The sequence below is a fragment of the Carassius carassius genome, chromosome 16, assembly GCF_963082965.1.
Source record: "Carassius carassius chromosome 16, fCarCar2.1, whole genome shotgun sequence".
NCBI classification, from domain to species: domain Eukaryota; kingdom Metazoa; phylum Chordata; class Actinopteri; order Cypriniformes; family Cyprinidae; genus Carassius; species Carassius carassius.
Genome location: NC_081770.1, coordinates 13,827,874 through 13,847,121, shown reverse-complemented (window position 1 = coordinate 13,847,121; position 19,248 = coordinate 13,827,874). Strand labels below are relative to the sequence as shown.

General features: G+C 33.2%; 1 protein-coding gene across 1 annotated transcript in view; it reads right to left on the bottom strand.

Annotated features, from left to right (window-relative positions):
- The window catches only part of LOC132159554 (uncharacterized), a 1,375,546-nt gene that overhangs the window by 9,494 nt on the left and 1,346,804 nt on the right, over positions 1 to 19,248 (bottom strand). The gene's annotated exons all lie outside the window — the stretch shown is intronic.

Below are 19,248 nucleotides of genomic sequence, written 5' to 3'. Positions count from 1 at the left end.
GGAGTCATTAAATATGAAATAAAATCAAACCGTGGGGACTGCATAAATTAAATATGCTACAAAAGTTTTTCAGTCAAGAGCAGCAGGTATATTAGGTTGCTGTCACTTTAACACTGAATGCACAGATTTAATTTAATGATACACATCTGAATTTCTCCCAACTGTTTATGCTCACTTTAGACATATTTGACTGTGTTTACCTGAATACATGCCAAGTCAGGCATGTTGATACATAATGTGTAATATGTATGTCGCAGGTAGGACATAGGCAGCTGGTGATGGGCGTTTGGCACTTTACCTTTAAATCCAGCAAGCTGGTAGTTTCTCTGATTAGTGTTTTACTACAGATTGTTGGTTCCTTGGATTTTTGGTTAGTTGTATCCAGCTTTGTCTTCACGAGCCCTCACCGGCTACGGATTGTGTCTGCATGTTTCAATGAAAATGTAGGTTCTCTGCTTTTACTTATGAGCACCGTTCAGCTTTTTTTCTTTAGGCATTGGTCGTAATGGACTCTCATTGACTTGTGTTCTGTCTATATTAGTCACTGATTTAGAGTATGACGACTACAAGTTTGCAGAGTGCTGTTTGTTGTGCTAGAATGTAAGTTCACCTGCTTCCTTTTTTTCCCTCACGTGTGTACATCTTTGTCACAGAGCGCTTGTTCATATGTGTGTAGTTGTGTTGACTCGCCATGTCTGTATTATAGTTTGGCCTGCGGGAATGTACGAGAAAAAAACAGACGGAATAAAGCGATTGCTACAGTATTACAACTAACCAAGCTCCTGGCTCGACGCTACGGTCTGTGTTCATACAGGAGGACCGTCATATGCCATCTTTGCCACTGTTTTTCCTGTGCCCTGTTTTTAGTACTCAGCTGTGTGTGAGCGTGTGTGTGTGTGGGAGGGAGGCCCACTGTGTTGTCCATCAGTCTCCCCCGTGTGTGTTGCTGTATGTTTCATGTTTGTATCTTAAGCCCCGCTCACACCAAGAACGATAACTATAAAGATAAAGATATTAGTTTCCGCACCAGCGAATGATATTGTCTGTTTATTCTTAGCGCACGTGCGCTGCGTTTGCCGCTTTAAATCCTCGAGCTCTTTATAGCAGGATGGATTCTGATTGGATGTCAATGTTTGTATCGTTCATCTGGAAAAAATCGTTCTGAAAATGATTCCAGCGATACCGTTTCTCTGTGCCTTTATTGTTACAGTTGAAGTGTGGACTCTGCTATTCTTTAATATTGAGAACGATTTTTAGAACTATATCTTTATCGTTATCTTTATAGTTATTGTACTTGGTGTGAACGGGCCTTTAGGCCATTGGGTTGGTGCAATATCTTGGGCAGGGGGGATAACAATTTTGTTGTGTGGTCTCTGGTTTGCTGAGTGTAAATTATTTTGTTTTTCTGTGCATGTGATTTGTGATGTGCCTTATTTATTCTGTGTTTGTTGATTGAGTTTGCTGAATTTTTATTATTTTATTTTTATTAATCCAAACACCTTGATTTTGCACTTTGTTGTCCCCGTCCCTGAACTTGTTGACTAGAGGCCTAATGTTTGTTATTTTTCAAGTGTGTTTAATTTGAGAAAAATAAAATGAACTGTTTCTATTTTTATAATACTCCAGTCCCTCTCTCTCCTTTTATTTCCCTTTATTGGTATAACCTGCTTGTGAACATCTAAAATTTTGATTGTTGGTTGACTAGTTTAAAAAAGGCCCCCTAGGGGTTACATGTAAATATAGTGCATTGTACCTGCATACAAAGCCAACTGAAAACTTGTGAATAGAGAATGCAGTTCTCTAGCACACTTTATTGTGCTTTATAATAAACTAACAAGCATGTTACAATCTTAATTATCTCATTCACTATTTTTCTTTTAGCGCTAACATGTCAATAAATACAAAGCTCTGTCATGAAATTACATGGCACTCAATCTAATAAACACATTATTATTCACACAACACAGCTGACTGGTTTCTATCGCATCAGCAGAAAATAAGCTGCTGCACAACATTCAAATAATCAGCTAATGCTTGCTGTAGCAGTTGCAGCACGCTTCAGAAAGCATCTGAAATCAACATCTAAATTAAGTGAATTCTCTTTTACTGATTTCACTGTGAATATTGCATGGTCCACCTTATTTCTAAACGAGCAACTATAAACATGTTTTAAAATAAGCCTCATGTTTAGCATGCCTTGCAATCATATGCAGGAGTGAAATGCTAAGCAGTGGTATTTATGTAACCGTGTTTATACAGCTATAGCAATATTCTGTCTAATGTTTGTGATTGTTGTGAGAACACACCAAGTTATGGTCATGATAACAGGTTCAAATGAAATAATTTGTGTTTGTTTTGACTTTAAGTGGGATTCACTATATTTAGCTGCGTAACCTCTATGTCACGTTCATTCATTTTTTTGGTTGATGCTTTCAAAAAACAAGTTTTGATGTTTGTAGCTGTACACAGTGTCTGAGTCCTAATGTATTTCTATACTAATAAGAGTTTAAAATTTTTTAAATGACAATCAAAGTGTAATATAAACTATTATTCTGTTTTAAATGTACGTATAATGTAAAGTGTAAAACAATGTACAATACTCACATCAGTGTGTTGAGTGTACAGTGTTTATCCTGCAGTAGAGCAGCGATCTGTTTCACTCGTGTGTTTCCTAGTTCATGTTCACTCAGATTCAGTTCTCTCAGGAGTAACGGGTTTTTACCCACAATCCCAGTCACAAACTGACAGGCTTCTTCTGCAGCAGGACCCAAAAACCTGGAGAAGAGAAGATGAAAAAAAAGGTATAACTTGTTTTTGCTTAGAAAACGAATAGATTTTATATAATATTCTTATATTTACCCTTTCACATATAAGTTTAAAATATTCTAGCTGAGCTCCCAGTGCGAGTTTAACACAACTGTTATTTTAGAATATGTATTGTAGAATGTGTAGCTCTCTAAGCGTAATGCATCACATATTTAGTTTTCCCTTTTTTATTCACAAAATATACACAAACATGTTAACTATATTTTGAAAAATCAGATATTCCAATTCTCAAATATGTGCTAGTAAATGTATTTGGTTATTTATATAATGATCATTGTGGCGATGGGGGAGTGGTTTAGATGGGTTTGCAGTGTGAGGTTGCGGTCTGAGACAAGCAGTGAGTAAATAGGTCATGCGCAGAATGACATTCAGAAGCTTGAGTCACGCCGACTCCGGCTTCTTCCTTTCCTTCTAAAACTAACTTTATTACAATCATATTAGAAAGACATGAAAATAAGTGTCACGGCTTGTAGTAAACTCGAAACCGAATATAATGATGAAGAAACAGTAATATTTTTAATATAGCACTAAGTCCATAGAAGACACAGGTAACATCTACAAAGCATTAACATGGTCAGACCAAACTGAACAGAAACTGAGATAACTTAAGTACTGTGAAAATGAACTGAACACAGCTGAGCCAAATGACAAATCAACTAACAACCATGACAACAAACTAAGAAAAATGGTGCAAACTGAACACAATGACATCCAAAATGAGTGTTAAACTGGTGAACTGTGAGAAGAATAGAATTTTCTTTTTATTGTAAAATAGAACTTTATTGTTAACTACATTATATTAATAAAACATCAAAATATAGTTGAAAGGATCATTATCACTGATTCCATAGACTTTAATGTGTATTTTACAAACTACTTTTTTTTTTCTTTTGCTAGAACTTATGTGCATCTAAATTTGTGAAGCCTAAAATAAATATTATGTGGTTGAGAATACTACATAGTTGTGATATACAGTACAGACCAAAAGTTTGGAAACATTACCGTATTTTTCGGACTATAAGTTGCACCTAAGTATAAGTCGCATCAGTCCAGAAATACGTCATGATGAGGGGAAAACATATATAAGTCGCACTGGACTATAAGTCGCATTTATTTAGAACCAAGAACCAAGAGAAAACATTACCGTATACAGCCGCGAGAGGGCACTCTATGTTTACAGTGTAGACTACAGGATCACTGAGCAGCATAGAGCGCCCTCTCGCGGCTGGAGACGGTAATGTTTTCTATTGGTTCATTTCTCTTGGTTCATGTCAAATTAATTTTGATAAATAAGTCGCACCTGACTATAAGTCGCCGGACCAGCCAAACTATGAAAAAAAGTGAGACTTATAGTCCGGAAAATACGGTACTATTTTTAACGTTTTTTCAAGAAGTTTCTTCTGCTCATCAAGCCTGCATTTATTTGATCAAAAATACAGATAAAACAGAAATATTGTGATATATTATTACAATTTAATTTTTTTTTAAAAAATGTATTATACTTTCAATTATCATTTATTTCTGTGATGCAAAGCTGAATTTTTAGGATCATTATCACATGATCCTTTAGAAAACATTCTAATATGATGATTCATTATCAAAGTTGGAAACAGTTCCGCTGCTTAATATTTTTTCAGAACATGTTATACTTTTTTGGATAATTTGATGAATAAAAAGTAAAAAAAAAAAGAAGCTATGTTTTTAAAATATAAATATTTTGTAATAACAATATACACTACTGGTCAGTAATTTGGGGTCAGTAATTATTTTTTTTCTTTCTTCTTTTTAAATAAAATCAATACTTTTATTCAGCAAGGATGTGTTAAATTGATAATTATAGTTATAGTAAAGAAAATATATTATTAGAATTTATATTATTAGAATTTTTGTTTATTTTGAATAAATGCAGTTCTTTTTAACCTTTTATTCATCAAATACATTAGACAGCAGAACTGTTTCCAACACTCATAATAAATCTGAATATTAGAATGATTTCTAAATGATCATGTGATAGACTGGATGTTACATGTGACACTGAAGGCTGAAGTAATGATGATGAAAATTCAGCTTTGCATCACAGGAATAAATTATTCTTTTAAAGTATATTCAAATAGAAAACTATTATTTTAAGTTGTAATAATATTTCACAATATTTCTGTTTTTTTCTGTATTTTTGATCAATTAAATGTAGGCTTGATGAGCAGAAGAATCTTCTTTCAAAAACATTAAAAATAGTAATGTTTCCAAACTTTTGGTCTGTACTGTACTGTATGTGCCAATAGCTAACTGCATTCATCTCTGGCTAAGTGCCAGTCAAAGCGTGAAAACAGGTCTGACTCTGAATTTAGCAGTCGGTCGCTTGATACACTGAACACCGAATCTCACCTCAGTGTCTTCAGTTTATAGTTTTGATCCTGTAGTAAATCACTGAGCTCCTTCACTCCTGATTGTCCAGGATCATTTCCTGTAAGATCCAGCTCTATCAGGTGTGAAGGGTTTGATCTCAGAGCTGAAGCCAGAGCTTTATAACCTTCTTCTGTGATACTGCAGTCTGAAAGACTAGAAAGGGAATGAAAATGTACAAATTAATCTGATTAATCAGTTACTCCACAAATGTTCAGAATAACAGTAATCCATACAAAACAGATGACTAAATATGGATGCAAACAACAGGCCCAGAGACCTTTAACATGTTACACATCAATTCACCTGAGTTTCTTTAGTTTACAGTTCTCTTTCAGTCCATCAGAGAGTAGCTTCACTCCTGGATCCTGCAGATTATTATTGCTCAGATCAAGACACCTCAGACTGCTGGAGTCTGAACTGAGAACTGAAGCAAGAGCTGAACAGCATTCCTCATTTAGATCACAGTTACTGAGCCTGAAAATAATTTTAAAAAATACAATAACGTCATCAAATATGTCATATTCCCGTGGTTGCTTTGGTTTTTAGTGTAGCTGATGGTGAAATGTACTCACTTGAGTATCTTCAGCTCACACACAGGATTCTTCAGTCCCTCACAGATCTCTTTGACTCCTGAGTTCAGCAGACGACTGTTGTTCAGGTTCATCTCTTTCAGGATGGATTTGGAGGAGAGAACAGTAGCTAGAACTGAACAGCTTTTCTCTGTCAGCTCACAATTATTCAGTCTGAACACAAAAACATCATTTTATCGTATTGTACTTAAGCAAAATGTACTTTAAAAAATATTTAACACTCATCAGATCAACTGGTCTTCAAGTCTGTTTATGCACATAACTGACATTAGTAGTAATTAATCAGCGAATATATATATGTATAAATATTCACTCACTTCATTGTCTCCAGTTTGCTGTGAGAGTCCATCAAAAGAGCAGAGAGCTTCTCCCAATCCAGGTCTCCTAATTTATCTTCACTCAGATCCAGTTCTGTCAGTAGTAATGGACTTGTACCCAGAACTTTAGTGAGGTGCTCACATGCTTCCTCTGCAGCAGGAGTTTTCAAAAACCTGCAGGAAGTAGAAGAGAATTTTGGATTAGATAATTTTACAATTGTATGCCTTTTGCAGCTCTCATCCTCCTTACAGGCTCGGCTCAGCAAACAGAACATTTCCACTTAGTGTAAGGTTAGTGTATCAGAGCAAAGTTTGCAGTTCTGTTTCCCAGGTTTTCAGATAAACTCAGTCTACAAAAACATACAAACTTAAATGAAATATTTTTGTTATTTAAAATTTAAATATTTGTTTTCCATCACTGCCTACAACTGATAATGTACATGCAAATGCTTTTGATTCACACACACCAGTTTTATGAAACTGATACAAGTGTTGGTAACTGATCTGCAAGGCTGTTAATACAATACGTTTATGGTTACATAATATATATATATATATATATATATATATATATATATATATATATATATATATATATATATATATATATATATATATATATGTATCTATGTATGTATCTACCAATGCAGGGCCGGCCCAAGCCTTTATGGGGCCCTTAGCAGAAAATCTAATACACCCATTGTCAGATTTATTTGTTGTGGCTGTGTTGCTTATTATCATAGCAGTGTTTTTACCCTTCTACGATTTTTTATTCTACAATTGGCAAACCCACAAAAGTGATCAGGTGTTTATTTGCACTTTAACATTCAAAGTCTTACAGTACTAAGTGGCATACTTAATGAGGTCTACTGAAAATTAGGTAAATAAACCAGCAGACAATACATTTACAGAACAGAATGTTATTTTAACAACATAAATTATTATACAGCGCAGCAAACAATCTCTACATAAAAAGACAACTCTTAATCTATAACTAGCTTACTGAGGCATAATGATATTGGAATATAATAGTGAATACCCCAAAGGTAGGCTAAGGTAAATAACATTAAGCTGTTGTCAGTACCAAGTTTCTGAAACAATATTGTTTTATTATTATAAAAATATATGCCCAGGAAAGTTTTTTTTTTTTTTACACAAAAGACAAATATTTCAATCTAAAACTAGATACTGCAAGTAAAATAATAATAATAATAATAATAATATACACACACAAACCCGATTCCAAAAAAGTTGGCACACTGTACAAATTGTGAGTAAAAATGGAATGTAATAACTTACAAATCCCATAAACTTATATTTTACTCACAATAGAATATAGATAATATACCAAATGTTGACAGTGAGACATTTTTAAATGTTATGCCAAAAATTGGCTCATTTTGGATTTCATGAAAGCTACACATTCCAAAAAAGTTGGGACAGGTAGCAATAAGAGGCCAGAAAAGTTAAATGTAAATATAAGAAACAGCTGGAGGACCAATTTGCAACTTAGATCAAATGGCAACATAATTGGGTGTAAACGATAAAACCATACTGGATGCCCGTGATCTTCGGGCCCTTAGATGACACTGCATCACATACAGGAATGCTACTCTAATGGAAATCACAACATATGCTCCCATCCAGACGTCGTCTCTTTCAGGGAAGACCTTGCATTTTCCTACATGACAATGCCAGACCACATACTGCATCGATTACAACATCATGGCTGCATAGAAGAAGAATCCGGGTACTGAAATGGCCAGCCTGCAGTCCAGATCTTTCACCCATAGAAAACATTTGGCGCATCATAAAGAGGAAGATGTGACAAAGACGACCTAAGACAGTTGAGCATCTAGAAGCCTGTATTAGACAAGAATGAGACAACATTCCTATTCCTAAACTTGAGCAACTTGCCTCCTCAGTCTCCAGACGTTTGCAGACTGTTTAAAAAGAAGAGGGGATGCCACACAGTGGTAAACATGGCCTTGTATCAACTTTTTAAAGAGGTGTTGATGTCATGAAATTTAAAATCAACTTATTTTCTCTGATTAAACATTTGATATGTCATCTATGTTGTATTCTGAATAAAATATTGAAATTTTTTTAACTTGCACATCATTGCATTCTGTTTTTATTCACAATTTGTAGTGTCACAACTTTTTTTGTAATCGGGTTGGGTGTATAACAGAGTTGCCAAAATTGGTTGCCTTGCTGGAGTTAGATACGTGAATATAACACACACAAACAATGTACTGCCTTTACCCACTGTTTGTCTATAGTGTAAATTTTTTAAACACTTAAAATATTTTAAAAAGTATTGGATAAAATAAATAAGTAGTTAGTTACTAGTTACTTTGGATCATATACTGTATATCTATAGTCTATTTTTATTTAGATATACAGTATAGATAAAATGTATGTAACGCAAGTATATATATATATATATATATATATATATATATATATATATATATATATATATATATATATATATATATATATATATATATATATATATATGGGGGGCCATACAAGCCATAATTCATTCTGGCACTCTCACACACATACATTCTCCATTCACATACATACATTTCTACTCTCACACACATATATTCTCCTTTCACATACATACATTTTACTCTCACACACTTACAATCTCCTTTCAAATACATATATTCTTGCTTTACACACATAAATTCTCCTTACACATACATATATTTTTTTTTTGCTTTCACACACATGCATTCTCCTTTTACATATATATATATTTCTACCTTTTTTGGTATCCATTACTTACTGTATAAGCAGGAAGTCACTCTCAGACCAGGAAATACATGAGCAAGACCTGCTCAGCTCTTCCTCACAATTTTACAGTTATGCTATTTTCTTTTAAAGTCATCCTGTCTTCTTTTCAGGTACATATTTTAAGTTTTTATTTTTAACAAATCATTATGTAACCTACGTGTTCTACAGATCTGTGTACAAGTTCTAAGACACTGATTTTGATCGTATTAACAGGGCTTAACGCTAAAGACATTTTCTACTGGTCCGGTTCGGCCAGTGGTTTAATTTTTTCTTTACTTGCCCTGGCAAAATTTTTACAGGACTTGCCACAATCAATCAATCAATCAATCAATCAATCAATCAATCAATCAATCAATAAGACTAATTGTTTTCATTGTTGACTGTAACCAGTGTTGGGAAGGTTTCTTTGGAAATGTAATAGGTTACAGATTACAAGTTACCCTGTTTAAAATGTAATAGTAGTGTAACTTTTTCAATTACTTTATTAAAGTAATGTAACTAATTACTTTTGAGTACTTTTTGATTACTTTTCTAAATTTGTGGATATTAAAGAATAATAAATAAAAACATATACATCAACTTAAATACAGTTATCTAATAAGCATGTGTCATATTCTGTATAATAAACTCCTGAAACATTGGTGTTTTTTTGAAACTGCTGTCTCTTTGTATATGATGATAGTTTTCTCAAAATAAGTAAAATGCACATGAAGTGACACAGAGCAGTTCTAGAAATTATGTTTATGTGCTCGTGTACTCCTATATTGAGGCAGCAGAGGTTGAAAACACTGTGAGCTTCAGTAGGCCTATGTGTAGTAAATGAAACCATGTCTTTGCCATTAATTTACAGGAGGGGCGGACTGGGAAAAAAATTCAGACTGGAAAATTCAAACTCATACAAACAAATTCATGGACAAAACTATTTTTTTTTGTATGGACCTGACAAAAAAAGGTTTAAATCTTTAATTTGGGGACATGCAAAATAATTTAAAGTTCTCTCCTGAACTGCACCTTCACTTCCATTTTTCTCTTCAGTCTCTTTATTTTGCCCTGTTATCCATCTCTCATGACTTTAATACTCAAGATTGAACAAAACTATACTTTACAATACAATACCCTACAATACTACAATATCTTAATAGAAAAATCCTAATACTGTACACGATTCATGTTTTTCCCTTACAAAAGTTAAACATGCTTTTATTAGCCTATACAAAAGTAAAATAACCTTGTTTTGTTTTTGTTTTTTTGCAAATGGATTTGCATTTATTTTGAAATAAATACTTTTGTAAAATAATTTTACATTTTTGGTTACCACATTTAAACAATAGTAACCATTTTCTCTGGATTTATAGTTAAATATTAAAATGTAGCTACATTTTCGTAAGGGTTGTGTTGTTGTCTGTCGTAGCTCCCCCTAAACCTATAAAAAATCTGATAAATTCCTACTGTAACATTACAACTGTTAATAATGATGTCCTTTATATAGTATTTTGAGTGATGACTGATGAGCAACGTGCTGCTGCTTGATTAAATAAATAAAAAAACAAAGACAAAAAAGCATCTTTACAGATGAAACTGACCTGAAACCCTGAACAGTAGTTCTGCTTCTCTGCTCCAGCTGTGCGCTTCCACAGTCCACTCTATTCTCTTTCTCTCTCTCTCTCTCGCATTGATTACTCTGAGTCTGATCCAAACCGTTTAGCGGAGGCGCGGAGAGCGCGCGAGTCATGACTAAAGAGATTTAATTATCAAATGGCGGATTCGCAAATGATCACTTTAGTACATTCGGCAGGCAATTATACAATAATGATATTAAATAGTGGGGCAAAATCGGCTGCCAGGTCACCGGGAATTGTCCCGGTTCACCCGATGTCCAGTCCGTGCCTGATTTCCACAGACACGCAGAATGTGCAAGTCATATAGGCTATTGCATTTTTGGGGCTTAATATTCACAGACACTAGTCCATGTCATGTTTTGATTCAAGTGTACTGACCTACTTTTGATATAGTCATCCAAAATGTGGCATATTCCGTCCGCGTTAGGCATTCCGTTTTTATGACTGGATTCTACGAACCAGACTGTATTTCCGCATCGCGGAAATTATTAGGGCGGTATGTCTCAGAATAGTCAGTGCAATTTGGGAAAGAAATCAGTTAAATCTGTATGTGGATGTGTGTAAATATTCAAATGTAATCCCCTTTGTAATCGTTAAAAATTTCATAAGTAACTGTAATTTAATTACTCATTTTTTCGTAGTAACTGTAACTAATTACAGTTACAATAATTTTGTAATTAAATTACGTAACGCTGTTACATGTAACTAGTTACTCCCCAACACTGACTGTAACATTGTATTGTAATAAATAACAACCACTTTGCACAAATAGGTACAATAGTTCAAAGATAAAACTGAAATAAACCATGCTTTTTCAGGTCTTTCAGGTAGGCCTAACTATTCCAGTTAAGGATGCACTGATCAGGGTTTTATTTATTTAACAATCAAATGAGCCGATTCCCATTCTCGTTGCCAATTTATTTAGGTCTTATTTTATTTTTTTATTTTTTACATTTATTAAATGTTTATTTTGCTCTGTTACTGGCCAAACTAACCTTGAGCAAACAAACAAACAAACAAAAAAATATGCAACATGAAGCAAGTGCACAAAACAAAAGCATCAGATTGGCTGAATTAAATTTTTCATTATTATTATTAGTTTTATTTCCTTAACTATATGTGTGTCTGCACTTTGTTTGTAATTGCTGTACTGGAAGCTCCTGACTAAATTTCTTCTGTGTGTAAACACTTGGCAATAAAGCTCTTTCTGATTCTGATGAAAATGCTAATTCAATCTCTGACTACAGGTGGCGCTTATAGATCACTAATCTAGCACTGAGTTATTGCTGCACGCAGAGCTGCAATTGAAAAAAAATAATTAAATAAGTAAATGAAAATCTAAAAATAAATAAACCGCAATGAGTCTTGAGTTATTTAAATAATATAAAGATATCGCTGTCCCTAACTTGCAACCTCCCACTTTATTCACTTCCTTAATTAAATGAAAAAAAAAAAAAAACCTTGGACGCTTATAATACATCTATCTGGCAACACGACTGAGGCTGAGCTCGCGTCCTCAATCACAACTCACTCAAAGGACGAGGCCATGTAACCTTTTCACAATAATAATATTTATTTATTTTTTAAAACCCAGATAGCTTGCTGAAATACATCTGCGGCTTCCTCATCTACCTCAGCCATGCTGATCAAGACCTGTCACGGTGAGCCTGATCGCGCCTAACCTGCCTTCCGTTTCAACTAAACGCCTTCCGTTTCCACTATACTCTCTCTCGCACATACATACATTCATCTCTTACATACATCTATATATGTATGTGTGTATATGTATGTGAAAGGAGAATGTATGTGTGTGAGAGTAGAAATATATGTATAAGGAGAATGTATGAGTTTGAAAGCAAATATATATGTATTTGTAAGGAGAATGTATGTGTGCGTGAAAGCAAAAATATATGCATATGAAAGGAGAATGTAAGTGTGTGTAAGAGTAGAAATGTATGCATGTGTAAGAAGAATGAAAGTGTGTGAAAGAAAAAATATATGTATCTGAAAGGAGAATGTAAGTATGTGAAAGCAAGAATATATGTATGTGAAAGGAGAATGTAAGCGTGTAAGAGTGCCAGAATGAATTAAGTCTTGCACGGCCCCTCATATATATATATATATATATATATATATATATATATATATATATATATATATATATATATATATATATATATATATACATATATATTTATATATTGTCAGCCTTTACTTCAGTCTTCAGTGTCACATAATCCTTCAGAAATCTTTCCAATATGTAGCTTTCTGTTCATCAAAGAATCCTAAACAATATCTCACGTTCCAAAAAATATTAAGTAGCAAAACTTTTCCTGTTTCCAGCACTGGTGATAAATCAATATATTAGAATGATTTCTAAAGGATCATATGACTCTGAAAACTGAAGTAACAGCTGATTTGATTCACTGAAATAATGCATATTTTAAAGTATATTAATTATGTATTATATATGTATAAATAACCTCTGACATGAAGAAGCATAAGAAACTCCTCATATGAGGGCTAAGTTAATGAACATCTGAACATAACGAACCATATGCATATTGACAGATCTTCTTCTCTCTGTCCTGCAACATTTAAACAAATTTATATATCTGCAAGCGTAAATATTTTAGAAATATCTACCCACAATAAAGAAGTAAAAGTTTTTATTTTATATTTTTTTCCCCAAAATATACTTAAGTAAAAATAAAAGTACCCATTTTTAAATATACAAAAAAAATTTACTCAAGTAAATGTAATGAAGCAATGTTACTACCCACTTCTGGATTAAATTTGCTTGAATGCACTATTGAGAGAGCGATTGTGTGTGAATAAGTGTTGTAGTACTTGTTTAAATCATGCTTTGAGATGAAAATATTCAGTATCCAGAAGGAACAAACTAATACCTTGAGAACTATAACTTACCGCTCATGTCTATTTGTCATCATCATAGCCTTGGGTTATCACATTCTTTCTGATTTAAGTGATCCATCTGTATCAAGCTAGATAAATATGTATAACACGTGAATTCTTGCTAAATATGCAGTTATATTACGAGCTGTTGGCGTGAACTGTACTCATGATGGAGTGGTGGTGGAGCGCTCTTGGAGCTTGGAGCGGTTCTCGAATCGGACAGAAACGGTTCTTGACTCATTACAGTAACTCTGAATTAATGTGAACAAAGAACACTTCTGTGCGCTGGCATCCTCCCACAAGTTAAGAGATTTTAAACAGACATTGTTAATACACATGCAGTTAACCAAATTAAACAATTAATGCTATAAATTTAAGCACATCGAGAGAAATAAACAGCAGATGTTCATGTTAACAACTTCTTTAACTTGAGCCAACGCTGCTGTCATTTCATAAAATCTTGGGGGCCCTAAGCAGCCACTTAGTCCGCTTATGCCTCTGTGCAGTGTTAATATTGAATGTAATATACAATGTCTAATTTAAAGATGATTAATTAAACACTAGATCAAAACAAGATATAGTTGACTGTTTATTGATGTTACATTGAAGCTTCACTGAAGAGCAGTTACTAATTAAAGTATTTAAAGTTTTTAAATTACCTGATGGTCTTTAATTTATAGTGCTTATCCTGTAGTAAATCATTGAGTTCCTTCACTCCTGATTGTCCAGGATCATTTCCTGTGAGATCCAGCTCTATCAGGTGTGAAGGGTTTGATCTCAGAGCTGAAGCCAGAGCTTTATAACCTTCTTCAGTGACACTGCAGTCTGAAAGACTAGAGAAAATAAAAACACAAATTTAAATTAACATTGCAGCTGAGATTAATGAATCACTCTAATATCAATAAATATGACTAAAGTTAAAGCCCAACCCAAAGTTAAAATAACTAATTATTCATAATAACACTAAAGCCCTAGCTTTCACTTTTGTAATGAATACAATGTATCAATACAAATATAATTATATGACTAAATTCTGCATCAGTTTAGAATTCCGTTTGGTTTCTTAAGGAAACATCTTAAAACATAGCATAAGGCTAGAACTGCTCCTTATCTCTGCATTGAAAGGACATTATATGGCACAGTTCTCAGTACTTCATCAAAGAAAAGTGCTGCACCTGAGACACAGATTAGCTATAAATAAATAATTTTCACAAAAAAGAATGTTTGATTTTAAGCTAGAGCCCTAGCTTTAAATAAATAAATATTCACTAAAAGGAGACAAATGTTCATTTTGTATCAATAATTGTGGAACTTAATTATCATGAGCAAAAAATAATATTTTTGGTCTTTTGGAAGCAGCATTCAAAATCCATTTGGTTCACATCTGCAGGGGCATGACATAGAGGAAGAAATTAAGATAAACATGTTTCCAAACAGTTTATCCTATTTAACCAATCCTATTCATTTTTTTATTGAATGGAATTTATTACCACTAAAGCTGCTCAATATCAATCTCCAATGCCTGTTCCTGATTCCCCCTCAGCTATTCAATGTCACGAAGCCAAACAATCTGTTTGTGAGTCACCAATTCATAGTTTTATGTGATGTCTGAGGGCATGTTAACAAAATGTGAATCTTATTAGCTGGCCAGGTTTCTTTACAATTCAAAGGAAAAAATAAGAAAAAAATCACACTGACATAGTGTAAATGTTCATGTTGGCTTAAATGAACAGCAGTTTTTGGTGAAATGTACTCACTTGAGTATCTCCAGCTCACACACAGGATTCTTCAGTCCCTCACAGATCTCTTTGACTCCTGAGTCCAACAGACAGCTGTTGTTCAGGTTCATCTCTTTCAGGATGGTTTTGGAGGAGAGAATAGTAGCTAGAACTGAACAGCTTTTCTCTGTCATCTTACAATTATTCAACCTAAACACAAAAACAGCATTATTTATTGTTCAGCACATATTCAACACACATCAGATCAATAGATCTTCATATTTGTCACACGTCGCTGACAGTCTTTTTTTAATCATAGAAGTTGTAATTTATAAACTCATGTTAACTCACTTTATTTTCTCCACTTTGCTGTGAGAGTCCATCAAAAGAGCAGAGAGCTTCTCTCCATCCAGATCTCCTAATTTATCTTCACTCAGATCCAGTTCTGTCAGAAGTAATGGACTTATTTGCAGAACTTTAGTGAGACAATCACACGCTTCCTGTGCATCAGGACTTTTCAAAAACCTGCAGGAAATAGAAGACAATTTTAGAGGAGATAATCTTGTTGTAATTTCATCCTGCTTACAGGTGGAGGTCAGCAAACACAGATCATGCCCACTAATATGTTTTCATATCTAGTGTATAACTATGATGTTGCTTTTGGTTTTTAGTTGTTCCTAGAGTTTGGAATTGGTTTCAAAAGCATTCATTTTAGGTTTTAGTTGTACACCCATAAACTAATGCTCACAGAAGGCCTTATACAGAATTGATCAAGAATTAATACAGAATGTTTTCTTAATGTATATTTTTATAGATGTTAAATATATTTCTCATTTTGTACAGTTTGAAGAGAATCTGTTATTAGTCAATGTACACTGTACTTTTTGTATGTGAAAAATGGATTGTATTTGTCTATAAATAAATGACTTAATTTAGTGACAATTGCTTAAATTGTTGTACAGTGTGAGGAATTATAAAATCTGTACCGTTTCATCAGTGCCATAGAAGTGTAGCAACTGAATTCAATGATGAACTGCCTTTAACTGTCATTTTGCATAATTGACACACTGTTTTCCTAATGAATGTTGTTCAGTTGCTTTGACGCAATGTATTTTGTTTAAAGCGCTATATAAATAAAGGTAACGTGACTTAACTATATATATAAAGTATATTATAATGTAACATAATATTATACACTACACTGTAAAAAAAAAAACCGTAAAAAAACGGTAAATCTCTGGCAGCAAAGTTTCCAGACGTATTCCGTCAAATTACAGTAAAAAACTGTTTCTCAAAATTACATGCAATAACCGTAAAAATACAGAAAATATTTTACAGTAAAAAATTATTAAATTACGGTACATCACTGTTGATAATTGTTATTAAACTGTAGAAAAACAGATAAATTATGTAAAAATACACTTAAAAAAACTACTTTTCAGGTTAATCTCTGTAAATTTATGGCTTTTGTTATTTACTTTATGAAGTTACTCTGTCTTTATACAGTAATTTACTTTTAAAATATAGTTTATCTTTATAAAATAACTAAGAAATAATGTATAAAAACATAATAAGCGTGTAAAAATACATTAAAAACAACTACCTTTCAGGTTAATCTCTGTAAATTTATGGCTTTTGTTATTTACTTTATGAAGTTACTCTGTCTTTATACAGTAATTTACTTTTAAAATATAGTTTATCTTTGTAAAATAATTAAAAAATAATGTATAAAAATGTAATAAGCGTGTAAAAATACATTAAAAACAACTACCTTTCAGGTTAATCTCTGTAAATATATGGCTTTTATTAGTTACGTTATGAAGTTACTCTGTCTTTATACAGTAATTTACTTTTAAAATATAGTTTCTGTTTGTAAAATAACTAAGAAATAATGTATAAAAATGTAATAAGCATGTGAAAATACATTAAAAACAACTAGCTGTCAGGTTAATCTCTGTAAATATATGGCTTTTATTAGTTACTTTATTAAGTTGCTCTGTCTTCATACAGTAATTTACTTTTAAAATATAGTTTATCTTTTTAAAATAACTAAGACAAAATGTATTAAAACCCAATAAGTATGTAAAATCGAAGACAAATATCTGTACATATATAGTATTAAGCATTTATTTTGCAGAAATATTTTTTTTTTAAATTGATTAGACAATGGAAAAACAATCATAGTACGTTAAAATACACCAAAAGTAGCTACATTTACACATAATCTCTGTAATTTAAAGGTATTTAGTGGTTGTTTTATGAAACTGCCATGTCTACCTACAATAATTTCATATTAAAATATAGCCATTTTCATGTATAGGAACTAAGAAATGTTTCTCCCAGTAAAATAAAAACAAACTATAAAAATGTAATAGGTACCTTCAATAAAACAGAACAGTCATTTTAGTGAATTGCAAACAAATGTTTAATGTTATAAATGTTAATTGGACAGTAGAAATACAAGCAGAGCATGGGAAAATAGCTACATTGAAAGGCAATATAATTGCAAGGTATTTAGTATTTATCTATACAATTGTCCAATAATGTGTTTTACTGTCAATATATTAGTTTTTACATATCAAAAATAAGGACATATTTAAAGGAATTAAAATATACAATATTTTGAACTCTGCATGGGTACAGTAAATAACGTATTTTCATTATCCATATTATTATAAGCTAAGTTCCTAGCTCCCTACTTCGTTTGCCTGGTAACACAGGGAAGCCCCACCCCTGCATGGGCATTTGCAACAGCTGTTAAACTATGATGAATGCTTTTCAAATGATGCTCACGCTATAATCATAATCACAATCACAACTGGTGACTAGGTTATTGGCTAAACACACTACATAGATATGTACAGTGCTGTTCAGAATTATTTGCCCCCTTGGTAAATACGATCAAAGATGACTGTAAAAAAAAAATCTGCATTGTTTATCCTTTTGATATTTTATTTAAAAAAAAAAAAATCTAACCTTTTATTGAAGTAAAATAATTGAAAGTGGGTCACATTATGAAATAAATGTTTTTCTCAAAACACATTGGGAACAATTATTTGCCCCCTTTTATTAAATACATTTTACAACCTATTTTTTCTAAGATAACAGCTTCTCCTATAATGCCTGATGAGTTTGGAGAGATCAGAGACCATTCCTTCATACAGAATCTCTCCAGATGCTTCAGATTCCCAGATCCATGTTGGCGTTTCTTCTCTTCAGTTCAGCCCACTGCAGAAGCTTCATTTTGTGCTCAGTGACCCGTTTGTGTTGATTTTGATGTGTGTTTTTGGATCACTGTCCTGTTGGAAGATCTAAACATGGCCCATTATAAGATTTCTAGCACAGGCTGTCTGATTTTGATTTCTTATCTGTTGGTATTCGATCCATGGTGTCCATGGAATCCATGATGCCATATATATGCCTGAACGAGATTTCCAGGACCTCTGGCAGAAAAAAAGCTCTTTTTCGTTTGTTTCATCTGTCCATAGAACATTTGAAAAGTAATTGACACTACTGGAACTTCAAACAAGACGGGCTCTATGGTCAGATGAAACAAAAAATTAGCTTATTTGGCAGCAAACACTTAAGATGAGTTTGGTGCACACAGGGATAAAAAGTACCCCATGTGTACAATGAAATACTCTGCTGTATCTTTAATGCTGTGGGCCTAATTTTCTGCCAGAGGTCCTGGACATTTGGTTCAGATACATGGCATCATGGATTCGATCAAATACCAACAGATAAAAAATCTAAACCTGACAACCTCTGCTAGAAATCTTATAACTGGCCATGTTTGGATCTTCCAGCAGGACAGTGATCCAAAAACAAACATCAAAATCAAAAAAAAAAACGGGTCACTGAGCACAAAACCAAGCATCTGCAATGGCCATCCCAGTCCCTGACCTGAACCCTATAGAAAATGAGTGGGCTGAACTGAAGAGAAGAAGCGCCAACATGGATCTGGGAATCTGAAGCATCTGGAGAGATTCTGTATGAAGGAATGGTCTCTGATCTCTCCAAACTCATCAGGTATTATAGGAGAAGGGGG